Consider the following 25,378-nt stretch of genomic DNA (forward strand, 5'->3'; position numbering starts at 1 on the left):
GCACTACACTAATTATACAAAAGGGAAAAACTAATTAAAATTCAACTCTAGATCAACAAATCAAAGACAAATCACTTCTGTGACCAAATCAAAGACCATGGGATCCCATAGGATAACACACAAATCGTTAAACAAAAAAGGTTATAAACACATTGACTACAATACCGGTTAGTAATTCTAGGAATCACTAAGAAACAGTTGAAAGTGCTAAATTGCAGTTTCAGAAGATGAAAAAAAACTGTAACTGATGGGATATGTAGTACTTTATACTCGAGTGGTCTATGCGATTACACCCTGTTGGTGTTATTAAGAACGCCAAGTACCAGAATGCAGAGCGGGACTGTTTTTTGTGCCGTGACTTGTCGGGGGAAAAAGGCGCAGAAAAAACGGACGAGAAGGTGAAGGTAGTATGGCGGTGATGCACGTGTTGGTGAAGTGGGAAAGCGGGGTCGACAAAGACTCTTACAGCGTGATTCCCACTGCTTGCTTTCGCAATTTTGATTTATTCAGCATTGCTGATGATGACGAAGAGACGACTCGAAACTTCAGAGCAGAGTGGAGAGACACGAACAAACCTCCAAAAGGTGGATGGCCTGTCCATGAAGCGCAGATCATTATGACTGGTAACAATGTTTATTTAAAAAAAAAACATTAAAGTCTTTACATGCTATTTGATATATACAATCACAGTATATTTGAAATGAATGTTTAAGTTATTAATGTGTTGTACTTCTAACATACTCTTATAACATGGTAGGTGGTGGTGAGGGCGCTAAAAACTCGTCATACTTGACTGGCATTTGTAAGAACGATTTATTGTGTGTTGTGCTTTACAATAAAATCCCCCAAATCACAAAATAAATTAAACCAGATATAATTTAACTTCAGTTTTGATTCAGTGTTGGCTGTTCATCTTAATTTGTATGGTCAAAGCACAGTATTTTTATGACACATAAATATAATCCCCAAATATCTGTGGACATAATGCAGGGTTTTATTTATTTTATTTTTATTTTAGGAAAAGAAGGCGAACTAAGAAGAAAACTTAATGACCTAACAAAAATGCCCTGTCCTAAAATGAAGAGAGTACCTAAACCAAACAAAAAACTTCAAATTTCAGATGATAGTGACCTTGATGAACCACAGTTACCGGTGAGATAATTACTGCAAATATTAAATAAATGTATTGCAGGATTGTTTTTTTTTAATCATATTCATATATATATATATTTTCATTTTAAACTCTTTTCCTCTCTGAATACAGCACAAAATAAGAAAGAAAACCGATGGAGCTTCAAGAATTAGATCCCGTCATATTCTACAGACATTTAAAGAGTCCAGTGAAGTTGAGCTACAGCAAAAAGTTAAGCAGCTCGAAAAGGAAAACACAAGACTTAAAAATGAAAACCAATGTCTTCGAAACCGTATGGTTGATGGTAAGTTTTTTTATTTATAGCAAATAATTCCTTACCTTGATAAATGTTATTCTTCAGTAATTTAGATTCCAGAGTAATGTATTATAGTTGATCATACTGAAGTAATCTAGAACCACAATACAGACTCTTAATGTGCACTGTCTAATAGTTTAATAATACTGATTATTAAATAAAGTTTTTCAACATAACTTCATAATCCTACATTAATGACTATATGCATTACATTAGACCTGGTAATTCTTGTATTTTATCTTTTTTATTTTTTTCGTAGCTAATGTTAATGACCCACAAAAAGGTCAGTTTGCCAATAACATAGAGCAAGTCTCTCAAGTATAATTGCAGGCATTGATGGTTTTGTTTTCACTTTGTATTAAATATATTACTAGAAATGATTATCATTTAATACTAAGGTTTTTTTCTCCAGAGATTCCAGACCTTTTGGATAATCTGAAAAAAATTGTAACAAAAGCCACATTTATCAGCAATGAAGACAAAAGTGTGTCACCATCAAGTGGTTCTGACAGCCCCACAGCAAATTGTTCTGAATCTGACAAAGAATCACCAAAACAGGTATAACACTCTTGGTCTACAATATTACAAAGACAAGGTAAAAATATATATATTGAAAACAAATATTGGTTGTAAACAATCTAATGATGCTACATTATCAGTTATATTCATAGTTATAGTTGATAATAAGAATGTAATTGAATTATGGGTGTCACAGATTCACTGACTTTATTATGTCTGTAAATTAATAAACTTAGAATTGAGACATACTGTGGTCTTTAATAACACATTTCTGTAACAAAATCACAGCCTTACTGATAATGTATTCCACTTAACATAATATAAGAATAGTTTGGGGATAAACTTGTTTTTTATTTACCATTGTCTTTTAGGTGGAAATATTCCCAGGCACTGGAGTTTACATTGACAAACTGTCCTGGATCCTTGCAGAGAGGTGCAGCACGAATACGTCATATGCAAGAACCCTGACGGTTGCTGTCTTTGACTTTCCAACATTATTAAAGAGCAATCTTCGTGGTGGTGGCAGCAAGAGAGATCCAACTTCGGAGAAAAAGACACCTCTGGATCGCTTAAAGGTGGAAGCCATATATGGTATGTAAATGCTGTTGTACAAAATTTCTAACTCTCCTTTTTAACTGTATAGAACACAAAGGGTTAGCATTTGAAATGTTCCTTTGGCCTTTGTTTTAGTTTCAGAGACTAGAGTTAATTTATTAATAAATAATAATACCTTACATGTAGCAGCTGGAAAGATCCCAAAGTGCTCTACAGACTCACTTCACCCACCACCCTCTGGGGTGCAGCCATTTTGTACCAGCAGATTACTACACAGCAGTAAAGGTGGAGTCATAACAAATTTGTTAGACCTGATTGAGGGAAGCCTGACTTAGAATTCAGCCACGTCACTCTTTCAACAACACCTTGTAAATCACCTTGGATTAATGCTTCAGACATATTAATACATAATAATAATGAATAGTGCCATGGGATCCTTGACAATATAAACTTTCATGTCTCATTTAAATTTGACTTTTGAGCAAATACTTCACATTTCAGTCCAGTTGTGCCACATCAATGTAATGCTTAAGCAAGGTATTAATGGAGAAAAGACTGCCTTTGCATAGCTGCTTCGCCAAGTACAGATTTTACTATGAACTAGTGTAAGACAAGTTTAAGAGCATACACCAAAACGTTTAAATACACCCACACACAAAAATGTTGATTTACTGTGGCAATATGTAACTAATGAACCCTTCTCAAAGATATGTGGTATGTTTATTAAAAGATTTTTATATATCTATGTGCAAGTCATTAAATCTATGTGATACATGTTTTTTAGGGGCTACCTTGAAAAAATTGCCCAGTACCCCAAAGAGTGTAATTGGTGGTGCAATTAACAGCAAGATAAATGAACTACGACACAGAATGAAACCAGAGTGAAGATTTGAAGAACCAGATCTGTATTTTTTGTTTTGTTTTCAACAGGGTTGGGGTCAATTCCAATTCAATTTTTAATTCCCTTTTCAATTCAATTCCAATAAAGAATATTCTGTGAATGCAAAAAGTAATTGCAATTTTGAATTGATTTGTAGGAGGAATTGGAATTGAAAAACAGGAATTGACCCCAACCATGGTTTTCAGTGAGTGTTGTACAAATTGATAGGTCAGGGTTTCTGTAAAAACTTAATAGAGGCCAGCAGGCGTGCACGATCTGGGAAAAACTGCTCCACTACAACAGACCTCTTTCCCTTCGTTTTCTCTAAAAACCTCCTGATATCCTTCACTGCAGCTCTGACTCACCGAGGACGAGGAGGCGAGAGAGGAATCCGTGAAGCCGCCCTCACTGTCACTCCGAGCCGCGATGCTCCAGCGTGTAGCCGGACCTTTCCCCACCAAGCCGCTCGCTACCCCAGCTTCACTACTGTGCCACCACTTCTTTTACTGCCACTATTTACCAACACCGTCCGTGCTCCCTCCCAGCACCTTCTTAGTGTGTTTTTTCCACCCGGCGCCTCGGCTTGTACCGCCGAGCCTGGCCCTGCCTCCTCCTCGGCTACACCCTGTGTGTCTGTCCGCCCGTCTGCTGGCTGCTGAGGTTGTTCCTCGTCACTAACCAGCGCCCCGTGCACCGCCTCAACACCATCTCCCCCCGGCGTCTCGGTCGTCACTATCCCCCGCTGCCTCGACCCCGTCCCCCAGCTGTGCGTCATCGCCTCCGGGCAGCTCTTCCCCCGTCACGGCATCAGTGGTACCATCGGTCCGACCGGCGACTGTCTCCTCCGCCGGGGCTCGATCTCTGTCTGCCCGCTGCATCTGTGGCTGCGGGCCGGTGTCTCTATTCCTCCCCGCGTCGCCCCGCTCCTCCTCCCGCTCCCTGTCCTGCTCGGGACAGTTCCTCACGACATGCCCCTCGCTCCCACACCTGAAACACTTCATGGACTCCGAAGTAGCGAACACGACGTAGTCGGTATTGTCGATCTTAAATTTAAAAATGACATTAAGATCCTCATTGATGTTATTGAGGATCATATACAGCTGCCTTCGGAAGGACATGACGTGTTTCAGTTGCGGGGCTTTGCAGCCCAGCGGGACCCTCTTAATGCCGGACATCAGCTGCCCGAGCCGGTGCGGATGAACGGAGGGACGTTAGACAGCGTTACCTTCCGGGCAGGAGCAGCGAGCGGCAACACCGGGGTGAAAGTGTCGTCTAACACTGTGCCATTAGCCACTAGCTGATTGAGCAGATCAGTGGTTTTTAAGAAGATAACAATGGCAGCAGACTTGATATTTTCACACCCTGCTACCTCCCCAACCGCTAACACACACTGCTCTAGGGGGCAGAACTGCACCGGAGCGATCTTGACTCCATGGCGTCGGGTCAGTTTTTCAAAAGACGCATTCAGGGGGTCCGACCCCCCGACCCGGGAAGAACTACCGGTACTCCCCCCTCCCCTCCCCTGTTCCCCCACAATAAGAAAAGCACTGAAAACAGAAGACAAAATAAACAAACTGAAAAAAGTAAAGCAACAAAAAAACGCAGCCAAAGGACAGAGCTCTCAGCAGCACTCCCGCTCACTGCAGACCCCTCCCAAACACTCCCAGCTGATAGAGAGAGAGAGAGAGAGAGAGAGAGAGAGAGAGAGAGAGAGAGAGTGTTAGTGTCTGTCTGTCTCTCTCTCTCTGTAGATGCATCATAGGGAACATATGTAACAATCTCTCTTTTTGTTTACCAAAAATGAGAATGAACGTATTTCAAGTGGGTGTTGCCTTGGTTGGAAACGTTTTAAGATTATTTATGAAGTGTAAAGTGGATTTGTCTCAGTTCTCCGTAGTTTTCAATGTATGTGCCATTCAGTAGCGTTCATGTTACAGATGTGCCCTATGCAGTGGTAGGGTCAATAAAATGTCAGTAAAACTTTATTTTAGCAATTATGGAGGGGAAAAACTGCAAATAGAGGGTCCCCACTAATTATCTAACTTACCAACAACGTTTCAAATTAGGTCTTGCGAAGCTGCCAAATAATGCTGTATAATCGTATGTGTCTTCATACACCGGCTGCTATAGTCTGATAGCTTTGATTATATATATATATTTTCTCGTGAACCACAAATGCTATTTGCTTGATTTTTACAGAGTATGTTATAAATACCATTCTTATGAAGCCTGACAAATTGTATGATTATGAATATTTTCAAATCATTTGTTTGTTTTTCCTAACATGTTACAAATGTTCCCTATGTGAAAGATGCATTATATCTTAATAACGTCTAAACAATTAAAGATATACAGATTATTATTTTCGGTAAAGTTATAACACATTGCTATTAACTATGTGTGTCAGTAAAAGTTTAAAAAATCCTAACAATTTTTTATTGATCCTGCAAAATAAGTGTTATGGGAACATTTGTAACATAGTTAGGGTTAGCCACTGGGTAAGGGTTACATCTTCAGCAGTAAGTTTATTCATGTTAATTATTCTCATCAATGTTAAAGAACAATAAGTTCTATCATGTGTGTTGATAAAATGCTGATATTCCATAACGTTTGCTTGTGTATTCTGCAAAACACATATTTAGGGAACATTTGTAACATTAGGGTTACGATTTGCCATAGACGCGGAATGAGTTTGATTGTGATGTTAAATGGGGTTTAAAGACGCAGTCGCCTCGGTGCTGATTACTATTGCTGTGTTTCTCCACTTCTACTCCATGCTTGGGAACGCCCACATCCAGTGACGTCAAAACCGGTGGAAAAGCGGGCCGGTTCAAAAAAGATCAGCTGGATCCCAGGCCGAGCAGCAGCTCCGGCTCCAGCACCGGCACCATGTCGCTGGAAAAGCGCTAAGTGAGCTCACAGTGAGCTCAGTGTAATGTCTGCTCTGGTGAGCTCACAGTGTGACCTAGTCGTGAGTTCACGTCTTCACTGGGTAGTCCATGACAACTTAATTGACTCAATTCTTGGGCTTAATTGGTCAAAATGACCATTGGTTGAAGGTACTCAGGGACTGATGTGTAGAGAGACTTATTAAACCTGCAGGATTGTGGTTTTCCCAGAACAGAATTAACCAGTGTAGCGTTATGTTGGGTGTATTCTGATAAGAGCATTTTAGCTCTGAGCTGAAGCACTGATCTAAAGAAGACCTCTCCCCCCCAAATTTATCAGATTTCCTTAACTCATCAGCATGTGAACTGGTTTACATCAAAGTGACAGTCTTGGGAGGATGGCACCGAGAATGGGCCAAATAGCTTGGAATCCCTGCTGTGAGATGTCTGGGGAAGGGGGCCTGTAGGAAATAAAAACTCTTTGAAATGGACGAGAGCCGAAATCCCGACACAGAGCTACGAACCCGTGCCAACCGGCATTTCCAAAAGATGGCATGGATTGACATCAGTCATAAATCAAGCCCCCCTCCAATAGGACACTGGGGGCTGAAGCCGAAATCCAATCTCACAAACTAAAGAACCAATCACCTATTGATCTGACAGGCGTATAAAGGGTAACGCACGGCATCTCTCTCTCTCTCTCTATCACCTAAACCAGTAACTCGCTGCCACAGCTCAACTTGTATCTCTGTTGCCAGAACCGGAACCAGAAACCAACTAAGTCTTTGCCAGCAACAGAAGGGTTAAACTGGGAGAAGGAGATTGAGCCGTAGGAAGAATTCTTTTAAAGGACTTTATTAAATAAAGAACTTTACAGACTGCCATCCAGCTGGACAATTGACTAAGTCGACTGAATACGAAAGTCATTTAAATAGCTATTTGAGTCTTAAGAAACTTGACCCTTGGAACGAACAGGGCCCTGCTTTCCTCAAAGACTTTGTCTTCAAGTTTGTGGTTAAAATACTTAATTTAATCCCTGTATTGTATGGAATAATAATAACAACTGTAAAACATAAGAGAAGGGCCTAATAATAAACACAATACACAATAGACTAGAACCCTTAGAATATAATAATACGAACATCTTCATGATTAGTATGATTGTACTTTGGATAATATATTAATGCAAGTTGATAACATATTTTACAGAAAATGGGTTTTAGGAATTGTGACCAAAAAACTAAAATAATTGCTTCAGGGACCACTGCTCCTTTTATCAAGACCAATGTATAGCCCACTTTTCTTTTAAATTATGTTTAAAACAAAATTGAAGAAGCAGTGGTTAGTTCTGAATCAAACATATTGACCCCCTCACTCAATCTGTAAGTCCTGCAGCAAACATTGGAATATGCATAGATATTTGCACAGACTGGTATAAATGTCTCTTATAACTAACCAAATGCCATTTTTGTTGTTTGAAAAGTGCCCAACATCTTACCAGTATGTCCTTTTAGTATGTCACAAAGGTTCCCTAAGGCACAGAAACTTAGAATACAGAGCAAACACAAGTTTCAACCATTGAAATACTTACTAATTTGATTGTTTCACGGACATCAATATCTGGACAATCATAAATATCAAGACTGGCCGTTTCTGGTGCACCTCCAAGCAGCACATGGATCATTGCAGGACTTCCGATATGGAGGGAATTAAGTGGTCAGGTTCTCCTTCAAATAACAATGTTTTATCAGTGATTCCTGAGGAGGGAGGAAATCAAATAAGAATACACATCAAATCACATATATATATATATACAGTGAGGGAAAAAAGTATTTGATCCCCTGCTGATTTAGTATGTTTGCCCACTCACAAAGAAATGATCAGTCTATAATTGTAATGGTAGGTGTATTTTAACAGTGAGAGACAGAATAACAACAAAAAAATCAAGAAAAACGCATTTCAAAAAAGTTATACATTGATTTGCATGTTAATGAGGGAAATAAGTATTTGACCCCTTCGACTTAGTACTTGGTGGCAAAACCCTTGTTGGCAATCACAGAGGTCAGACGTTTCTTGTAGTTGGCCACCAGGTTTGCATACATCTCAGGAGGGATTTTGTCCCACTCCTCTTTGCACATCCTCTCCAAGTCATTAAGGTTTTGAGGCTGACGTTTGGCAACTCGAACCTTCAGCTCCCTCCACAGATTTTCTATGGGATTAAGGTCCGGAGACTGGCTAGACCACTCCAGGACCTTAATGTGCTTCTTCTTGAGCCACTCCTTTGTTGCCTTGGTTGTGTGTTTTGGGTCATTGTCATGCTGGAATACCCATCCATGACCCATTTTCAATGCCCTGGCTGAGGGAAGGAGGTTCTCACCCAAGATTTGACGCTACATGGCCCCGTCAATCGTCCCTTTGATGTGGTGCAGTTGTCCTGTCCCCTTAGCAGAAAAACACCCCCAAAGCATAATGTTTCCACCTCCATGTTTGACGGTGGGGATGGTGTTCTTGGGGTCATAGGCAGCATTCCTCCTCCTCCAAACACGGCGAGTTGAGTTGATGCCAAAGAGCTCGATTTTTATCTCATCTGACCACAACACTTTCACCCAGTTCTCCTCTGAATCATTCAGATGTTCATTGGCAAACTTCAGACGGGCCTCTACATGTGCTTTCTTGAGCAGGGGGACCTTGCAGGCGCTGCAGGATTTCAGTCCTTCACTGCATAGTGTTACTAATTGTTTTCTTGGTGACTATGGTCCCAGCTGCCTTGAGATCATTAACAAGATCCTCCTGTGTAGTTCTGGGCTGATTCCTCACCGTTCTCATGATCACTGAAACTCCACGAGGTGAGATCTTGCATGGAGCTCCAGACCGAGGGAGACTGACAGTTATTTTGTGTTTCTTCCATTTGCGAATAATCGCACCAACTGTTGTCACCTTCTCACCAAGCTGCTTGGTGATGGTCTTGTAGCCCATTCCAGCCTTGTGTAGGTCTACAATCTTGTCCCTGACATCCTTGGACAGCTCTTTGGCCATGGTGGAGAGTTTGGAATCTGATTGATTGATTGCTTCTGTGGACAGGTGTCTTTTATACAGGTAATGAGCTGAGATTAGGAGCACTCTCTTAAAGGGAGTGCTCCTAATCTCAGCTCGTTACCTGTATAAAAGGGGACAATATTAGGTATAGATATCCTTAGAGAAGCCGGCGCACTAGTGGATGCTAATAATAATTGCATAATATGGACCAATACACACGGGAATAAAAAGAATACACAAAGATACGCAACAAATTGTGCTAGTATCTCACTCACACCGTCAACACCTCATATATGGCCAGACACACCACTTGGACACGTATGTCAGGAATTTCCTGATGTTTGGGCAACACATAAACTAGATTGTAGTCTGGCACAAATTGAACCTATAGTAATCCCAGGTCCAGTACACAAAGCACATAAACAGTATCCTATTAAACCAGAAGCTTTTACAGCAGTTCAGACAATTATTCAAACATTGCAAAATGAAGGAATAATACGCGAAACGCATTCAACCACTAATTCTCCAATCTGGCCAGTGGCAAAACCAGACGGCTCATGGTGACTCACAATTGATTACACACAATTGAATAAAGTTACACCCCGGTTACACCCGATTGTAGCCAATCCCAACACTATATTAAATGATTTGAAACCTGAACACTCTATTTTTACTATCCTGGATATTAGCAATGGATTTTGGAGCCTGCCACTCCACTCTGATTCCCAAGATAAATTTGCGTTTACTGTATGTGACAAACAGTACACATGGACTAGAGTGCCACAGGGATTTCACAACAGTCCGACACTCTTTCACCAGGCAATGGCCAAGACCTTAGAAGGAATGGATCTGACACCCTGGAATAGTTTAATCATCCAGTACGTGGATGATCTTTTGATTGCGTCTCCTGATGAGTCCTCGGTGTCTTACAAAAGGCAGGATTTAAAGCAAGCCCTAAGAAAGCACAAATAGGCTTAACTAAGGTTCAATATCTCGGACACAACATTTCACAAGGACAAAAATCTATGACGCATAATAGGCAAGAAGCCATTCTAAATATGCCAAAACCACATAATGTTAGGGCTGTGCGTAAAGTTATGGGGCTCCTTAATGATTGCCGCACTTTCATCCCTAATTTCACACAAGCCACAGGTCCGATACAGGCGTTAATCAAAGGGAGCCCGGCTCCCTTGGACCCCATAGACTGGGGACATGAACAGGAAATAGCCTATCGTGTAATAAAACAGGCTCTCAGCAATGCCCCCGCCCTCGGGTTACCAGATCATACTAAACCATTTCACCTCTACTGTTCCCAAGATGGGATCTATTATACAGCAGTTCCGACACGTCCCGTCGCATATTACTCCACAAAGCAACCTACGGTAGCAGCAGGCATGCATCGCTGTATGGCAGCAGTAGACTGTGCCTCTTGGGCAGTGCAGGCATGCGATTCGATTGTAATGAACACACAGTTGATTCTGCACACAGGACACACGTTAGTTGAATTATTACACACCGGCAAATTGCGTTCAGTCTCCGATAGTAGACGAGCTAGATGGGAAGCTGTTTTGCTCCCCAGAGATAAATCCATACAAATAATAAAAGACACACGAGTAAACCCAGCAGATGGGATGTTAGGGGAGGGAGAAGAGCATACATGCTCTGAGCTGGTTCTCCAGGAGGACCACAGTCGCTTCCTAGAAAACCCCCTCACAGACCCTGACTTGGAACTATATGTTGATGGATCCAGGAAAATAAAAGATGGAATTCCCCACACTGGGTGGGCGGTGGTATTGGATGATAGCACCGTCGTAAAAACAGGATCCCTGCCAGGACACTGTTCAGCCCAAGTGGCAGAACTCGTGGCGCTGACTGAGTCATTAAAAATAGCGAAAGACATTAAAGTTAACATTTTCACTGACAGTCACTATGCATTTGGAGTAGTACACGACTATATGGCAACCTGGGAACGTAGAGGGTTTATAACAACAGCAGGAGAAGTAATCAAAAATTATGAGTATGTCCTTAGTTGAATCATGGACAGATAACAAATGTGTCCAAATGACACGCACCTATGCAAATGCCCTTAATAAAACAAAATGTTGGGTTTGTTCCCACATTCCACACGACACTAAGAAAGGGGTTCCAATGATCCCCATTCCAATTCCAGGATTTTCTGATTATTCACAACTTAGAGTTGCCTCTAATGTACGGTATGCATATGATTATGCCTTAGGCATCACAGGAGAATGGTACTTTAGACCGAAGATGGATCAGAATAATCAAAGCAACTACAAAGATACACCAGTCCTCCGGAGGAAAAACCCTCTGGGGATGGCTTGCTGATACCTTTGGTAATCTGGGTATGATTGTGTTACATGGATTGATATCGGTAGTTACTATTCTGCTATGTCTGTATGTTTCTTTTTTATGTCTTAAATACACTGTTCAAAGAGCATCTCAACAACTTTGTAAACCTCATAATGTATCTACTATGGTTACAGCTGCAATTAAAACACCCTCGTTGGCAGACGTTCTCTAAATTTCTACTAAACGACACCATCCCTCACTCGGGAGGAGCAAAACTCACACACCCATTGACACAAATCTTATTCTATCCCCTTGGTTCTGGAGGCTCCATGTGACTGAGGACAAATGGATTTAGTATCAAAGGCAATAAACCTCATGACTCAAGGAAAACCAAAGGATGCATTGGAAAGATACTATTACAAAGGTCACTCTGCTCCATGAGACACCTTCAGGACATTCTGTACATTCACATTTAGGGACACACACTTATCGCTCTCCCAGACAGCAGGGACACCCTTACACTCGCCGTACACACATATACACCCCACGGGGAAGGGTTGGGATGAAGGAGCTGAAAACGCAGCGTCAAATCTTCCTAACCCCTAAGGGGATTTGCTTGTAACTGACAAACATAACTTTTTGGCTTCTTTCTGCTTTGCTCTATTGCCAAACAGCAGAGAATGAAGACTCTGTATAGGAAGTTGAAGAAAGTGTTTTGTGATAACTATATAATGTTTTATATTAATACTAGCATTAGAAGTAGTTTGTATACAGACTGAGCAGATTAGATTTAGCAGCACAAGTAAAGGGTCAACAAGGTTAGTTTGTTAGAAACTCCTGTCAGTAATGAAAGATCACACAGTGCCGAAATAGCCTACAGATGTCTGCTGAGAATTTGTTTATGACTTAATCGTTTCTCCAGATAGGCAGGAATTGTTTCTGTTAACGAGCGATTGACACTAGGTAAATGACGACCGTGGGATCGCATCTTCCTAGTGCACATCAAAGACGGACATCTGCTTTGGATCCATCACCTCTTCACGGGAGGACAGATCATAAAACGGACCCGGACCTGTATCTTCTGATTGGATGAACGGCCATAAGATGTTACGTCATTTTCCTATAAAGCTGCACTCATGTTGGTAAACATTAAGTTCTCACTGAAGGAATTATTCCTGACATGGGGCTTCCGAGCGGCTCGATTAAAGTTCTATTTGCTTTATCTCCACGATTTCTCCACTTATTTCCCACACGGTTCTACACCATATAATCACAGTTTAAACGATATTAAATCAAATCGCAGCCAATCAGCTTTTCTTCATTTTGAAATCATTTAATGAGAGCATTACATTTATTTTGGTAAGACTAAATTAGAATGCATATTTCCTGTAACCAACTAAACACATTTATACATTTTGCTACAAGTAAGACTTTAAAAATAGATCATGTAGTACTGTATACCCGCTGCTACAGCCATCACTGTGATTCTCTCTCCGTCACAAGAGGCACGTCATCAGGGGCCCAGTTGATAAGGACAGTACAGGAACCTAAAACATGCACTGCAGCGGTCACATGATTCACAGCAAAAAAAATGTTACAATACAGCTTCATGTGAAACCCTCAAAACCCAGCACAGAAGACTGGAGAATAATCATGTACTGGCACTAGGAAACACATGAAAACAAAAAACAATGAGCTCGTACCTTATCCATATTAAGATCTCTTTGTAGTGGCCTTACATAGATCATGGCAGAGCCAATGTGGATTTCTGGGTCCCTTCAATATTTCATGAGTACCCCTCATCAGGGCAAGGAATAACATCCAAGATCCTGAAATCTTCATGAGTTCAAATCCAGCCCCTCACTCAGTTTAGGATACGATTCCAAGAACTGATTTCTGAATCCTTCACAACTGCGCTCACATCCTGACATGAAATACAACTCAAATGTGAATCTAATGAACATCTTACTCACTAATAGACAACCTTGGATTCACAATAGGTTTCTATTCTTTTCATTTGTATAGCATGTGCACGTAGAACAAGCGAATGGATCACAAACGGGCAAATATTCCCGATCTGAATTCCACACATTTCATTAGGAGAGGCATCTGAAAGGATTTGGGGAGCTTTCAAATTGTAATAGTTGATGATATTTCAGTAGCACAGGACAGTGCTTTAATAAAACGTCTAAAATATCCAAGGTACATATAACATTACATGTCACTCATATAGCTGTCTTGTTTTCCCAATGTTTCTTGTGCTGTGCAGTATATGTACAACTAAATAACACTTTATAAGATCTGTCTTCTAGGTGTTTTACGGTGCTGCTCCGGTGGCGCTGCGGGTTAAACGCCCAGAGCATCAGAGCGGCGGCGTCGGAGCAGCACTGGGCCCCCAAACAGCGCGGCTCGAAACCTACATAGAGCCAAACATTTTAACCTTTTGACTTGTCCATTATAACCCCAATTAAATCATTAATATCATATAGAACTCTTTTAATAATCATTATTGTAATCATCGCTTCACTGCACCGGCTCATTTCATGCTGTATTACAGCAGTGCTCTGTTCACACAATCTCTCTCTCTCTCTCTCAATTCAATTCAATTCAATTCAAGGGTGCTTTATTAGCATGACAAACAGTTTCGTAGTGTTGCCAAAGCAGTTAATATTATATACATAAATTGAAAAATAATAAAAGGTAAGAAAAATAATGTATAAATAAAATCTTAATAGACATGTACATTTACTTTATTTATACTTAACAAGTTTACAGCTGGTGCTCCTGTATGTTTTCACAGTGAGCCCCTCAGGCTGTGGCAGGCGGCTACATATTGGGCGGCCAGGGGGGCAGTGTGTCCCTCCCCCAGGAGGATAGCTATTTATTTTTCATGTATCAATTCAGAAAATGATTTTACAATATTTATGAATTTATTAAAGAATGTGTCCCTTATTTTGGCATATTTATTGCAGTGGAGGAGGAAGTGCATCTCTGTCTGGACCTCTCCTGTCTCGCAGTGACCACAGCGCCGCTCCTCTCTGGGCAGCCAGCTCTGCCTGTGTCGGCCTGTCTCTATGGCCAGGCTGTGATCACTGAGCCTGTACTTGGTCAGGATGCGTCTCTGCTTCGTATCTCTGACAGTGAAGAGATACTCTGTCAGGGTGTTTTCTCTGTTTAGGGCCCGATAGCAATCCAGTTTACTTTGGGAATTTGGTTTCATTGTTCCAATGTTCCAGATAGGAGGTTTTGATTATCTTTATGATTTGGTTGACTCTAATTGGGGGCAGGTAAGCAGTGCTGACCTGAAGCTGGTCTCTGTTCGCAGTATTAGCGGGGGTCAGTGCCGTGAGCTTCAGGGCCAGCTGACTCAGGGGACTCTTTTCAGGGCTGAACTCTTGGGTTTGGAGGACCTTGTACTGCAGTGAGTCTGACTCACTTTTCTTCAGGTGCACCAGAATTGCAGTGCTCTTTTCTTTATATTAATGAGAGTTGGGTAGCGGCCTTATTCTGCCCTGCATGCGTGGTTTGGTGTGTTCTTCTTCTGATTGTGTAGAAAGCTCTTCTTGTTTTGTCTTTGAGTGCCTTCACTGCCAGGTTAAAGTCAGGGGTGCTGAGGACCATGTTGAACAATTTAAGCTCAGCCTCCTGCAGTTGTGCGCTGCTGTGTTTGAGCATCTCAGTGCTGATGCTGTCCGGGATGCAGGCTTTTCTGGGTGGAAGTGCCTGGAGCTTTTTAGATATTTCCTGTAGGGTGATTGGAGCATCAGTTGGGTTTTGATTATTTTTAATTGATTGTTCGAGTAATTTCAGTTTTTCCCTGGGTTCAATTTGTTTGTGTGTCAGATCATTTTGTTGGATATCTTTATAAAGCTTTTCAAAGTATTTTTTCCAAATGGTTCCATTTTGTATTGCCAATTCTTGTTGTTTTGTTGAATTTAAATTGTTCCACATTTCCCAGAACTGGATGTTTTTGATTGGATAGGTGCCTTAAATTTGTTCGTATTGATTTACACTCATCATCAAACCATGTCTGTGTGTGTGTGTGATTCTGGTTTATCTTTTTCTTTGTCTTTTTAAGATTTGCCATTGTGGCTGCAATTTGAAATATTTGATTGATATCATTTATGGCCAGATTTAGTCCTGAGATGTCAGGCTGATACTGTGAGCTGAGGAAAGAGTTGATGATGTTGGTTATTTCTGTAGAACTGATTGCTTTGTTAAATTCCTCTGTGCTGGTTGGAGCCCATCTGTATGTTTAATTAAGGTTGTACAGCTTACCGGGCTGTGTCTGTGTGTTGCTGGCCTGACTTCTGCTTTTCAGAATCGATTTGCAATGGTCATTTTGACCAATTAAGCCCAAGAATTGAGTCAATTAAGTTGTCAAGGACTACCCAGTGAAGACGTGAACTCACGACTAGGTCACACTGTGAGCTCACCAGAGCAGACATTACACTGAGCTCACTGTGAGCTCACTTAGCGCTTTTCCAGCGACATGGTGCCGGTGCTGGAGCCGGAGCTGCTGCTCGGCCTGGGATCCAGCTGATCTTTTTTGAACCGGCCCGCTTTTCCACCGGTTTTGACGTCACTGGATGTGGGCGTTCCCAAGCATGGAGTAGAAGTGGAGAAACACAGCAATAGTAATCAGCACCGAGGCGACTGCGTCTTTAAACCCCATTTAACATCACAATCAAACTCATTCCGCGTCTATGGCAAATCGTAACCCTAATGTTACAAATGTTCCCTAAATATGTGTTTTGCAGAATACACAAGCAAACGTTATGGAATATCAGCATTTTATCAACACACATGATAGAACTTATTGTTCTTTAACATTGATGAGAATAATTAACATGAATAAACTTACTGCTGAAGATGTAACCCTTACCCAGTGGCTAACCCTAACTATGTTACAAATGTTCCCTAAACACTTATTTTGCAGGATCAATAAAAAATTGTTAGGATTTTTTAAACTTTTACTGACACACATAGTTAATAGCAATGTGTTATAACTTTACCGAAAATAATAATCTGTATATCTTTAATTGTTTAGACGTTATTAAGATATAATGCATCTTTCACATAGGGAACATTTGTAACATGTTAGGAAAAACAAACAAATGATTTGAAAATATTCATAATCATACAATTTGTCAGGCTTCATAAGAATGGTATTTATAACATACTCTGTAAAAATCAAGCAAATAGCATTTGTGGTTCACGAGAAAATATATATATATAATCAAAGCTATCAGACTATAGCAGCCGGTGTATGAAGACACATACGATTATACAGCATTATTTGGCAGCTTCGCAAGACCTAATTTTAAACGTTGTTGGTAAGTTAGATAATTAGTGGGGACCCTCTATTTGCAGTTCTTCCCCTCCATAATTGCTAAAATAAAGTTTTACTGACATTTTATTGACCCTACCACTGCATAGGGCACATCTGTAACATGAACGCTACTGAATGGCACATACATTGAAAACTACGGAGAACTGAGACAAATCCACTTTACACTTCGTAAATAATCTTAAAACGTTTCCAACCAAGGCAACACCCACTTGAAATACGTTCACTCTCATTTTTGGTAAACAAAAAGAGAGACTGTTACATATGTTCCCTATGATGCATCTACAGAGAGAGAGAGAGAGAGAGAGAGAGAGAGAGAGAGAGGTGCTAAGGCACATTTGTAACATAAATTAGGGAACATTTGAAACATGCTTAGGGAACATTCATAAGAACATAAGAACATAAGAACATAAGAAAGTTTACAAACGAGAGGAGGCCATTCGACCCATCATGCTCGTTTGGTGTCCATTAATATCTAAGTGATCCATGGATCCTATCCAGTCTATTTTTAAATGTTCCCAAACTTTCAGCTTCTACCACTTTCCATCTTGAATGCCTTGAAGCCCAATTTCCATTTGTGTCCCCTGGTTTGTGTGTCCCTGCTGATCTGGAAAAGCTCCTCTGGTTTGAGGAACCTTTCATGATTTTGAAGACTTGGATCAAGTCCCCACGTAATCTCCTCTGTTCCAGGGTGAAAAGGTTCAGTTCCCTCAGTCTCTCCGAGTAGGACTTTCCCTTCAGACCTGGAATAAGTCTGGTTGCTCTCCTCTGAACTGCCTCTAAAGCAGCAATATCCTTCTTGAAGTGTGGTGCCCAGAACTGTACACAGTATTCCAGATGAGGTCTAGCGCATTGTACAGTCTTAACATTACTTCCCTTGTTTTAAATTCTACACTTTTGACGATATACCCTAGCATTCTGTATGCCTTTTGTATTGCTTCCCCACATTGTTTGGATGGAGAAAGTGAATCCACATAGATTCCTAGGTCTTTCTCATGCATTACTTCATCTAGATCTGTACCTCCCATAGTGTAATTATAGTGGACATTTTTGTTTCCTGCATGTATTACCTTGCACTTGTCCACATTGAATTTCATTTGCCAGGTGTCAGCCCACAACTGAATTTATCTAAGTTCCTCTGAATAGCATGTGCTGCCAAGATTGTATCTGCTAAGCCACCTATTTTAGTATCATCTGCAAATTTGACAAGGTTGCTAAGTATCCCAGAGTCCAGATCATTAATATAGATTAGAAAAAGCAAAGGCCCTAGTACTGATCCCTGTGGAACTCCACTAACAACCTCACTCCAGTTAGAAGTGACTCCTCTAATCTGTTTCCTATACATCAACCAGTTCATAATCCATCTACTTACATGACCCTGAATGCCTACAGCTTCCAATATGAGGATCAGTCTTTGGTGTGGAACCTTATCAAAAGCTTTTTGGAAATCTAAGTATATCATATCATATGCTTTCACGTGATCTACAGCTGCAGTTGCATGTTCAAAAAAATTTATTAAGTTAGTAAGACATGATCTGCCTCGTCTAAACCCATGTTGACTATCTCCAAGAATATGGTTTTCATTGAGATGCTCCTCTATTTTCTCCACTTTCTTGTGGATTGGTATGAAATTTGCGTTCTAAGTGTCATTTGGAATAATCGAGTTAGCGGCCTATACATAATTTCCCTCATTTCTTTAAGTACTGTTGGAAATATCCCATCTGGCCCAGGTGATTTGTTTGATTTTAATTCTGCTAGTCCCTTTAGTACCTCCTCCTTATTTATCCTCATCTCTCTTAGGGTTTGACTGGACTGATTGTCAACCTGTGGCATGTCATCTGTTTTTTCTTTTGTAAAAACCTCTGTGAAATACTCATTTAGAATATTTGCCACATCTTGTTCGTTTTCCAAGATACCTCCATTTTTGCCCTTTATCTGTTTCACCTCCTCCTTAATTGACCGCTTGCTGTTGTAATTTTGAAAAAAGCTCATTGCATTGGTTGTAGCTCCAAGAGCTATGTTTCTTTCTATTTCCCTCTTTGCTTTCCTGATCCCTTTCTTAAGATCTCTTTGCAGCTCAACATATTCTATGTATTTTGTTTCATCACCATCCCTTTTGTATGTGCTATACAACATTTTCTTCCTCTTTATATTTTTTTGCATGCCTCTGGTTTGTATGTATGTATGTATGTATGTATGTATGTATGTATGTGTGGAAGGAAAGTTAGAAATTCTTTTCTCACAACTGTTTTTCTTTCTTGTATACTTAAGAAAGATAAGGTCAAGCTAGAAGGTCAGGACAATGTCAAACAGAATGACCTATGTGCCTGTTCCCTAATACCATGTGTAGACCTATGAACTCTGTTCTATAATGATATATGTTCTGCTTAGTTAGCCTTTAAGATAACATAGTAATGACTTTCTAGCATGTATGTATGTATGTATATATATATATATATATATATATGTATGAATGTATGTATGTCCAATTGCTTTGACAATACAAATGAATTGAGAGGGAGAGAGAGAGAGAGAGAGACAGACAGACAGACTGACAAACAGAAAAACAGACACACACACAAACACACACACACACAGAGCCAGCCAGCCCGCCAGCCAGCCAGCCAGCCAGCTCAGCCATGACATCACGAGCCTCTCTCAGCTGACTGCTATGACATCACAGAGCACGTACATTCCGTTGCTTGCCGTCTGTCAACCACTCAGTCACTGCCAGCCAGACTGGCTGGCTGTCTGGATGGGGGGGCTGCTTGCTGCTGCTGCGTACCTTAGCTAGCTTATTTGCTTGACCGGCCTTCCTACTCCTCTGCCCACATGCCCACCTATGCCCGATCTGCTGTTCACCTGGATCACAGCTCCGCCCCAACAAGGCAGATCCTCCCAAAAATGGTACAAACTGATCCACGTTCCCCTCCACGGAAAACTTTAGCCCAAAATAAGGGACACATTCTGTAACAACATAATGGATGCCCACCCAACCTGTGACAAAACTGAGAAAAAAGAAAAACGCCAGTCCTCCTGGGGGAGGGACACACAGCCACCCTGGCTGCCCAATATGTCAGCGCCAACCACAGCCTGAGGGACACAGTGACACACGAGCACCGGCTGTAAATATAATGTAAATACTCGTTTGTAATGCATGTCGTTGTATTTCAAAAAAGGAATCTGGAAATAGTAAACCTATTTTCTTTATTTGTATGTATTAAAGATATTAAAGAATAAAGATTAAAGATCACATTTTATTACATTTTCTTTTTCTGTACTTGATTACATGATTCATAATTCTATTATTCATTTTCCGTGTATATGTATATATGTATGTATGTGTGTGTATATATATATATATATATATATATATATATATATATATATGTATATGTATGTATGTCCAATTGCTTTGACAATACAAATGAATTGAATTGAGAGGGAGAGAGAGAAATAGAGAGAGAGAGAGAGGAATATGAGCTCCTAAAAACATTTGTTTTTATACATAAGCAGATTTAATTTGTCATTTACAAATGAATATATAGCACTATAAACATACACAGAAGACATGGAATAGAAATTCAGAAGAAAAAGTATTCAAAAAATAATAATTTTAAGAAAAACACAAAAAGAAGAAAGCAGAGAGACAGTTCTGGAAGAAAAGTGAGAAAAGAAAAGCTGAAGACAAGAATTGGAGGTAAGACCTTTCACCTATAGAGACAAATTATTAAACAAAACAATATATATTAATAAAATAAATAAGCATTCTCAGTAGTTGACTCAGCCAATGAAAATGCAGAGCTCCGATTTGAATAGAGTGACAGTAGGAGAGAGCCCAACTGCCACTGAGACTGATACAAATCTATCGAACAGCAGTCTGACTGCAGAGCTGCCTTTTGAAATCCGATACCCTGAAGACATTCGCTCTGCACAGGCTAAGAAGGACTACAAACAAGCTGTGATGAGAGCATCTCCTGAGACCCTCATCCTAGACTACACCGGTAATGGAGAAAACAGGGTCAAGAACAATCTACTGTTCTACAGCGCCTTTCACAAAACCCTGTGCCAGACATACCCCAATAACAACAAGAGGGGCATTAGCAGAGGCAGGCAGATCTCAGTGCTGGTAGAGAAAGACACAGACAGTGTGATGCTCACTTTTAATGTATACCACAACGGGACCATCATGGTGCAGGACAGCGAGAGCAGCCTGGACCAATTAGCTCTCGGCTTCCACACCTCAAAGCAGCAGACTGAGGTAGAGAAACGTGCCAGAGCCAGCCACCCTGCAGTCTGCCCCCAGCCACACGGAGCCAGACAGTGCCCCATCTCCCACAGACTGCCCCCCTGTCTACCCAAACTCTCCAGCAACATTAAAACACTAAAGGAATGCCTATCAGTGCTGGAGCTGGAGTTTGCGGAGTTCAGGGAGCAGACCCTGAGCACCCTGGCCCAGACCTCCTTGTGCGATCAGCTCCGGGATGAGATGCACAGACTAAAGATGCAGCACAAGGCTGAGATCCATGAGCTGAGAGCAGCAGTGAGAGACCTGGAGGAGCAGAGACAAACCCTGAGGACGGAGCTGCGCAGAGCGAGGGAGGAGCTGACCAGGACACCCCAGCACAGCCAGCTAAGGAGCCTGCAGAGCCAGCTGGAGGAGCTAAGAGAGGAGCTACACATCACTGGAGCACAGAGACGGCACTGCACTGAACCCACAACACCTCCAACCCCTGACACCTCCAACACTGATGCACCCACTGATCCACCCACACTCCCCACCACTCCTGACACCCCCACTATCACCAGACCTGCCACTAATACACAAACCCCTGAAACGCCACTCCCCCAAAACACACCCGCTGCCCCCACCACTCCCGACGCAAACCCGGAGTGGCAGGTCAACACAGAGGTGGTCATTCTGAGCGACTCCAATGGGAAGTTCCTGGATGAGAGGCGCCTCTTCCCTGGGCGAAAAGTGAAAAAGCTTTGGTGCCCGACAGCACAGAGAGCCCTGGAGCTGCTCTCCAAGAGGAGGCTGTGCCAGGTCAAACACATCCTCATCCACACCGGCACTAACGACCTGAGTGCCCGCAGGGGCGATGCGGCCTCAGCCCTGAGACAGGTGGCAACGAAAGCCACAGAGGAATTCCCAACTGCCAAAATCACCATCTCCACACTGCTGCCCCGCACAGACGTGCCCCTGCACATCATCCAGGCCATCAACGCAGAAGTGTCCCGAAGATGTGCCCTCCTCCCCAACGTCCACCTGGCACACCACTGAGACATCCAGCCACATCACCTGTATGACCACATCCACCTCAACAAGACGGGTGTGAGGATCTTCGCAAAGGTCCTCAAGGACACAACCCTGGGCCGAAACCCCACACACCCCCACCCCATATCTTGTTCATTTTCCAAAATACTTCAATTTTTGCCCTCTATCTGTTTCACTTCATCCTTTATTGACCTCTTGCTGTTGTAGTATTGAAAAAAGCTCTTTGCATTCGTTATAGAGCTATGTTTCTTTCTATTTCCCTCTTTGCTTTCCTGATCCCTTTCTTAAGATCTATTTGCAGTTCACCATATTCTTTGTATTTTGTTTAGTCTCTATCCCTTTTGTATGCGCTATACCACATTTTCTCTCTCTTCAAATTTTTTTGCATACTTCCATTAAACCATTTTGGCCAATGTTTTTTGGTCCTCAATTTGCTAAGTTTTGGTATAAATTTCTCCTGAGCCTCAAGTAGTATATTCTTAAATATACCCATCCATTTTCAACTGAATCTGATCCAGTGTGCTCCAGTCTACCTCTTCCAAGTGTCGCCTCATACCTTCAAGGTTTGCTTTTCTAAAATTGTAGACCATTGCTTTAGACTTGGGCCTTGTTTCTAGAAAGAATGCCTCAAAGATGACCATATTGTGATCACAGTTTGCTATTGATTCTATAACTAATGTCCCTCTGACTCTATCTAACATCTCGGTTATTTGAAGGGAAATCTGTCAAGGTCACTGTTAAGGTACAACGCTTCAGTTGAAGCAGCCCTTCGGATCCCAGTGAATCGGGCAGTCAGGCCAGTCAGCGTTTCAGCTACAGGGGAGACTTTTCAGCAGGAGACGAGCGCTCGGGAAGAAAAATGCACAGACACAGAAGTAGTCCGTTCGTTTATCTTCAGTTTATTTAAAGTTTCACACAGCCTTTATACAGTCTAACAAACATCTTCAGTGATAGTTACGGGGCAGTCCCGATATGTAGTTACACACCATAATAGTACTGATTTTGCAGTGTTCCCACAAGCAGGTACACATGTCATGCCTCGTGGGAATGTTATTGTCCGAGGATGTGTGTAACCCATAATATATTTGTGTTTCGGGAAGGGGAAAATGTAGCACATACTGTACGAACAACATGTTTTGTGTCTGCCACAGCTGCTTGGATTACAAGCAGTTCTGCAAGCTATTTCAGCAGTGTGCATAAGACATAGATAATAAGTAAAGTTATGAATAACTCACAGTTCCTAACTAGTAACTTACTGGAAAGTTTCCTATATTTTCTAACAGTTATACAGTGGGTATATACAATACATAGGAGGCAATTTTACCCCAACAGTCACCGTTGACAATTGGAAACAGCTCCTCAGTGGAATATGCCAGTAATGAGGACATAAGTGTACAAACATAAAGAAAGTCCTGCTATTACAAACTGCCAGCAAATGCATGTATTGCATTACTCATCTATTCAAAATACCTAGTTTACTGCATTACTATGATTATTATTATCCAATATAGAAATATATTAACACATTAGTCTCAGTAACGTGCATTTTTCACCTTTAATTGTGTGTAATTTCCAGGAAAATAGTGTTGATACATTTTGAATAGTCAGTGAAACATATCAATTTTCAAAGACTTCATGTCCCTCTTAACAGCCCTAGCAAACAATGCATTTACAGCATATTAATAAATAAAGAATACTTTAAGGGGGATGGTGTAAAACATCCATAGGAACAGCAGAGAAACTGTAAGTTAAACATGAACCTGAGATATTTCCACAATGTTTCTGGGTTAAAAAATAGGATCACCAAATAAATAAGCAAGTAAATCTTAAAGTACAGCTATAGATAATTCATTTTTGTAAGGATATTATACATTATTGACAATGTTTTCTGTATCAGTTGTTAAAACCCCTAAAAAGAGCACATTATAAATGGTCAATGTGATATATTTCCAGCACACAATCCCCAAAGAAATGACAGGAATTTAGGACTGTGTTGTGGAAATACCATTTTAACTTGTATAAAAGGAAAGCTTTAAAGTTAATCTCTACTTTCTTTGGGTCTCAAATATTTAATTCTTAATTCCCCTAACTGGTCTTGGTTTGTATCGTTGAAATGCAATTTGATCACAGAATTTATCTATTTAACATGTCAAACAGTAGGTGGCAGAGTTTACATTACATTATTTGTCATTTAGCAGACGCTCTTATCCAGGGCGACTTACATTTGTACCCATTTATTATTATTATTATTATTATTATTATTATTATTATTATTATTATTAATATTTTTATTTCTTGGCAGACGCCCTTATCCAGGGCGACTTACAACATAACTGCAAAAATACAGTGAAGTACAATCAATCAATCAATCCATTTTTATTTGTATAGCGCCCTTCGCAGGGTAGCCACAGAGTGCTTTACAGACTGGTAAACATACAACAAACGTACAGCAAAATAAAAAACATAAATACAATAAAATCAAATATAGACCTGTAAACATTTTACATGATCTAGAATAAAGTGAGTGAACATTTAAGTAAATAAAGCATTTAGGAACGGAGGAGAGAAAAACAAGAAAACTCCTAAGGATGGCATGTAGGAGAAAATGAATCTCTGGGGGTCCATGGCCTAGGGCCTAGGCCTAATGGTTGCCTCCCCTCCAGGCAGTATACTTATTACAGCAGCAAGGAGATCAGAAAGTTCTTTATCGGTGCTGCTGGCTGTGGTCTTCCCTGTGGAGGAGGCCTCTCGCTGGCCATCGGGGGTGGAGGGTTTGGACCATCAATAGGCTTTGGGTTGCGATGGCTCATCAAACCTTGGGTGTGGATGCCCCGTTGACCCTCCATTGTGAGGTGCTTCTGGGATGGGTTGTGCCTCATCAGACGGGTAGGGAGGTGCCAGTCGCTTTAGTGCTTTAAATGTTAATAAGAGCACTTTAAAGTCTATCCTGTAGTGCACGGGCAGCCAGTGAAGAGAAGCCAATACTGGAGTGATGTGTTCATGTTTTTATGTTTTTGTTAGGATTCTTGCAGCAGCATTTTGGACTGAAGTGCACAAATAGCTCTGTTTGTGCTGCCTGACAGAATGGCATTACAGTAGTCCAATCTAGATGTA

The sequence above is a fragment of the Amia ocellicauda genome, unplaced genomic scaffold, assembly GCF_036373705.1.
Source record: "Amia ocellicauda isolate fAmiCal2 unplaced genomic scaffold, fAmiCal2.hap1 HAP1_SCAFFOLD_40, whole genome shotgun sequence".
In the NCBI taxonomy this organism is placed as follows: domain Eukaryota; kingdom Metazoa; phylum Chordata; class Actinopteri; order Amiiformes; family Amiidae; genus Amia; species Amia ocellicauda.